Raw genomic sequence first — 5,985 nt, 5'->3', positions numbered from 1 at the left:
AGTATGGTTTCATGCCAAGAAAGAGCACCACAGATGTGATGTTTGCTCTGAGGATGTTGATGAAGAAGTTTAGAGAAGGCCAGAAGGAGTTGCATTGCATCTTTGTGGACCTGGAGAAAACATATGACAGGGTGCCTCGAGAGGAGCTGTGGTATTGTATGAGGAAGTCAGGAGTGGCAGAGAACTACTTAAGAGTTGTACAGGATATGTACGAGGGAAGTGTGACAGAGGTGAGGTCTGCAGTAGGAGTGACGGATGAGTTCAAGGTGGAGGTGGGATTACATCAGGGATCGGCTCTGAGCTCTTTCTTATTTGCAATGGTGATGGACAGTTTGACAGACAAGATTAGACAGGAGTCCCCATGGACTATGACGTTTGCTGATGACATTGTGATCTGTAGCAATAGTAGGGAGCAGGTTGAGGAGACCCTGGAGAGGTGGAGATATGCTCTGAAGAAGAGAGGAACGAAGGTCAGTAGGAACAAGACAGAATACATGTGTGTAAATGAGAGGGAGGTCAGGGGAATGGTGAGGATGCAGGGAGTAGAGGTGGCGAAGGTGGATGAGTTTAAATACTGGATCAACAGTACAGAGTAATGGGGATTGTGGAAGAGAGGTGAAAAAGAGAGTGCAGGCAGGGTGGAATGGGTGGAGAAGAGTGTCAGGAGTGATTTGTGATAGAGTATTAGCAAGAGTGAAAGGGAAGGTCTACAGAGACGGCAGTGAGACCAGTTATGTTATATGGATTGGAGACGGTGGCACTGACCAGAAAGCAGAAGACAGAGCTGGAGGTAGCAGAGTTAAAGATGCTAAGATTTTCACTGGATGGATAGGATTAGAAATTAGTACATTAGAGGGTCAGCTCAAGTTGGACGGTTGGGAGACAAAGTCAGAGAGGTGAGATTGCGTTGGTTTGGTTATGTGCAGAGGAAAGATCTTGGGTATATTGGGAGAAGGATGTTAAGGATAGAGCTGCCTGGGAAGAGGAAAAGAGGAAGTCCTAAGAGAAGTTTTATGGATGTGGTGAGAGAAGACATGCAGATGATGGGTGTAACAGAACAAGATGCAGAGGACAGAAAGAAATGGAAGAAGATGATCCACTGTGGCAACCCTTAACGGGAGCAGCCGAAAGAAAATGAAGACACGCATTTCCACTTTTGTCCATACTCCATGTTTTAGTGTGAATTCTACGCACGGCATTATGCATGAGGCCCCAGGTCTCTCAGTAGTGATTCAGCTGAATTTAACATTGGATGCCCTTCTTCCTATAGTTTAGTATTATCTTCCAACTTAACTAGCTTGTTATTTATTTTCCTATCCAGATAATTTAGATATTTTAAAAAGAGAAGCAGCTAAAGCACTGAAGCCTGAAGAATACCACTTTTAACATCACCTAATTCTGAAAAAGTTGCTTTTATAGTAACACATTTTTTCCCCATTGTTAAGTTAATTTTGCACCTAAACGTTGCACCTCTTCCTGGTTTTAATTTGATCAGTAGCCTCTCAAGTGGAACCTTATCAAACATTTCTCTGAAAAATCAAGATAAATTATACCACATGTACTTCTCTGTTCATGTGCTTGTGTTTCTTCCTCATATAATTCTAGCATATTAGTAGAACTCAATCTCTTCTGTCTGAACCCATATTGATTATTTGCTAATGTACCTGTTCTTGCCGTATAATGCTCAAAATTGTCCTTAATAACAACTTCTATTAATTTAACCTTGACACATTTTAAGCTTATTGGTATTTAGTAATTCAGAATAGTCCAATCACCCTTTTTATATAATGGAATAATGTTTGCTAGATCTGTTATACAGTTCTTAAGAATTTCCCTAGTGTGCAGTGATTTTTGAAAAATAAACATCAAGGGTTTACATACAGTATAAACTCACTGATCTTCTTAAGCACCCTATGACAAATGTTATCTGGTCTAGTTGATTTGTACGATTTCAGCCTATTGAATAAAAGCAGTACACTTTCCAAATCACTAAGCATCTCCTTAGTAGTCCCTGTAACTTTTGAGAGGTTATCAGATTCCACACATACGTAAACATTTATGAAAAGGCAAATTTAGAACATTTTCTATTTTACTATCTGTATATTTTAGTTAGTTTAGGCATTCCATTAGGCATTTAGGCATTCTAATACACTTCTTCTCCTCCTTGACAGTTCGTTTAACACTAAAACATTTAAAGAATCTCATTGGGCATTTTTCACCTTTTCCGTAATATTTATCTCCAAATGCCTTTTAGCTTTCTTAACATCCTTTTTAAGCATTGCTCTCATGCCCTCAAAAGTCCCACAGTTAGGTTAATTGGTGACTCCACTTTGGTTGCTAAGCTATGCACAGCATACCACACAACTTTCAGTTTCAGTCTTCAGCTCAAGACAAAAGGAAATGTGTAGGCTGGAGCATCAAAGAGACTGAGCTTGTTTCAAGAAGGACAGACATGACATCATTCTGTCTGATCCCAATCTTACATCTGAACTTGAAACAGATGCTTCAGACCTGGGACAGCAGTAACCCTAATACTGGCATCCGTCTTTAGAAGGGTTTAATGTCTATTTACAGCCACAAGTCAATTGAATACAGACTTTTAAAGGAAGAGTGTGGCAAATGGGAAGAAAGGCCTGCATCTGGAGGAAAATTACATCAAGAGACACACGGGTGGCAAGAAAGGAAGAGTTTTACTGTGGTACTGTGGTGGTTAAATGGTTCAGCTAACCCAAAAGAAAAACTAAAGATGAAAACCCATTTATCCACCCCCAGACAGACAGAAGTGATTCTGTTATTTGAATATTTTTACTTTAAGCAGCCGCTGTGATGATCCCTCCCTTGAGTTTATTATTTTTTGCTAAATAAATATTCCACTCCATATTTGTTCTTTTCTGTCCTCCTTGGTATTCTTCTGACAGAAAAGAGCTGCCAAAAGGGTTTCCTGCTATTACAAGGCCTAGTTTAAGAAGTATAGAGGCAGATACCTTATGTCGTCTTTTTTACCACACCATTTTCTCACTATTCAAGCAAACAATATTTTTGCACCAGTAAGTCTGAGGAACTGTGTTCATGAGGTATAGAATCTCAATCCACCGATTGATTGTTTAATATATGCTAAAAATTGTACTCTGCCATACACATATATTGAGTGGAGTCATATTGGTGTATATATATATACTGTAGTATATAAAGAAGCATGAGACTAGTGTGATCATCATTCACCAAAATCAGTGTGAAAGTAAAATGAGCTTAATAGAAGCTAACTGGTCTGCACCTTTGGTTACAGTTGTGAAGGGTTCTAGTGATTATTTTCATTAAATAGTAATAATAAAAATAATTATTCTCTGTCTAAGGATTGTTCCTGACTTGTTTCCTACGTTTGCTGTGTTAGGCTCCAGCTTCTCCACAACCCTGCTCTGGATTAACAAATACAGTATATTGAAAAGATGGGCAGATCAGTGACAACAACACACCATGTATCCCAACCTGCCTTCTAATCTCTTCTACCCAACTCTTTAAATAAACCTTAAGATGAGATTTTAAGAGGTACTATTTACAGCACATGATGTGGTAGTTACTACAGTACTCAGTTGTTCTCTGTTTAAGGAAATATTTTTAACATTAATGTGAAACTTACTCTGCACTCACAGTAGCTCTCATCTGTGGCTCAAGAGAGAGTCATGTTGGCGCAGATACTAATGGGGTGCAAGACTGCACTTAAGCAGAGATGATACAAATGGCACCACAACAAGCAATGGTGGACAACGTAGAGCAGGAGAGAGTGAAATAGAGGCAGTAGAAAACCAAGAAGAGCCTCCTGCAGATGGTTTAGTCATGGACTATGAGGGTGGACGTGGGCAGGAAGCAAAGCAAATGGTCTGAGGAGGCAAAGAAGATGGTGAAACTAACAGTCTTACGGTAAGATGGTCACCAAGTGGCCTCAAAAAAAAGCCACTGAGTACCAAGACCTGGTTTAAGAATGTAGGGACAAAGGGTGGTAGCCCTGGTTATTCCCTGTCAAGGTTGGACATATAGGTTTCCTGACACAGTCTGTGTGGAAAAAAGCTCATAGCTCTGGGACTATTAGGAAGAGAGAGGAGACAGCTGTTCACAGGATGGGGGAAGCAGCAGAAAGAACCTCCTGTTGGCTTTGGAAGAGGTGAGAGGAGCTGAGCTGGAAGCCAACAGAAGATAGTGAATGACCATCATTGCTGACCCACCAGCCGAAGGTCATCATAGTTCAGGGTCAAAATGCCAGAGAAAACTTGCTATAGATGCAAGTGAGTGACTGAGACCATCAACATGCAGATATATTTAATAATGTTTGAAGAAAGCATTTAAAAATATCAGCTAGGATCCACCATCCTAAATCCCTTCTCAGTTTTAAACACTTCAGTCATGCCTCCTTTTATCTGCATTTTCTTAAACTGAAAAGCATCCAATTTGAATTTCTCTCATAGGCCATAACCACAGTCCTAGAATCAGTCTCATGGCTACTACTGCTGTTTCTTTAAATACCAAAGTCACTTAATATTCCATATTTGGCCTCCAGAGGGTGCTGTAGCACTTATGGACAACCTCCCTTAATTCTGTACTGGACACATTGCACTACAATGCACTACATAACCCAGCATTCTATTTGCCTCCTTAATTGCTTCAGAACACCATCTGGATGTGGACAGTGACTACTACACTTCGGCTTCTCTCATCAGGTGAACTTTCAAGTTTCAGGCCCTACTCATGTGAGCATATCTAATATTTGTAATTGTTATTTGCAAAACTTCTGTTTTTTTTACAGTAGGTTTCATCTGCTACATTTTTTGCCCAAGTCTAAATTCTGTCCAGGCCCGTATGTAATGATATGGATGACCCTAGAGTATCTGCCATTTCACTAGTTTAATGTCATTAGAATTTTTTTTCTGGTTTGTTGGTAACATTTTCATTAAGATAGTTTCTATAAACTAAAACAGCAGTAGCACCAGCAGTGATTCCCCCTAAGACAGCACATTTAGCATCACCTAACCTAAAAAAAATGCCTCACACCATAAGTTATTGCTTTCTGTATTTAAGCCAAATTTTGCTGCTCGCTTATGATGTGTGCTGTTTTGTTCTGGCTTAGCTTGGGTGCATTCATCTCTTTAAATGCAAAACAGGGCAGATGACTTTAAGCAATCAGCTTGTTGGGTTGTGGGATTTCTTTCTCACCAAGAGTGGCATATATATGTAGTATATATACGACTCTATATAGTTATTCTAGGAGAGCTGGACAGGGTCGTAGAAGGTCCTTAACCTATCAGCAGGACCGGTATCTGCTCCTTTGGGCAAGGAGGAACAGATTGAGCACTGCCAGATCCCTACAAAATGAACTCCAGAAGGCCACTGGTGTGAATGTCTCTGACCAGATAATCAGAAACAGATTTCATGAGGGTGGCCTGAGGGCCCAACATCCTCTAGTGGGCCCTGTGCTCACTGCCCGGCACCATGGAGCTTGATTGGCATTTGCCATAGAATTCCAGAATTGGCAGGTCCACCACTGGTGCCCTGTGCTTTTCACAGATAACAGCAGGTTCACCCTGAGCACAATAATGAGAAAATGTTGAAATCACAGTCACATAATATCAGCTAAGGCAGCAAATTCTGTCAGGGAGTGTAGCCATTCTACCATGTCTGTCATGTTTTGCTTCTTTTGCTTTTAACACCTATGGCAGCAAAATAAGAGAGCACAGCAAAAAATGGAAGAACATTCCATGGGCTCCTACTCTAAATTTCGTTAAACGTATTTGATAATGTTTTGTTATAAATGTGTTCTATATAATGCCGTAGTGGAGTAAGGAAGAAAAAGAAAATTACAATGAAGGAATATGCTTATTACAACTCAGCCCAATTGGTTTTGTTTCCTCTTTGTTTCTTTATGTGTTTACTGAATCAGAGGGACTTTCTTCTCCAGACAAATACAACAAAACGTCATCGTCGGTCCCTCCCAGT

The sequence above is a fragment of the Erpetoichthys calabaricus genome, chromosome 1 (genome assembly GCF_900747795.2).
Source record: "Erpetoichthys calabaricus chromosome 1, fErpCal1.3, whole genome shotgun sequence".
Taxonomy (NCBI): Eukaryota; Metazoa; Chordata; class Cladistia; order Polypteriformes; family Polypteridae; genus Erpetoichthys; species Erpetoichthys calabaricus.
This window is presented reverse-complemented; position numbering follows the sequence as displayed.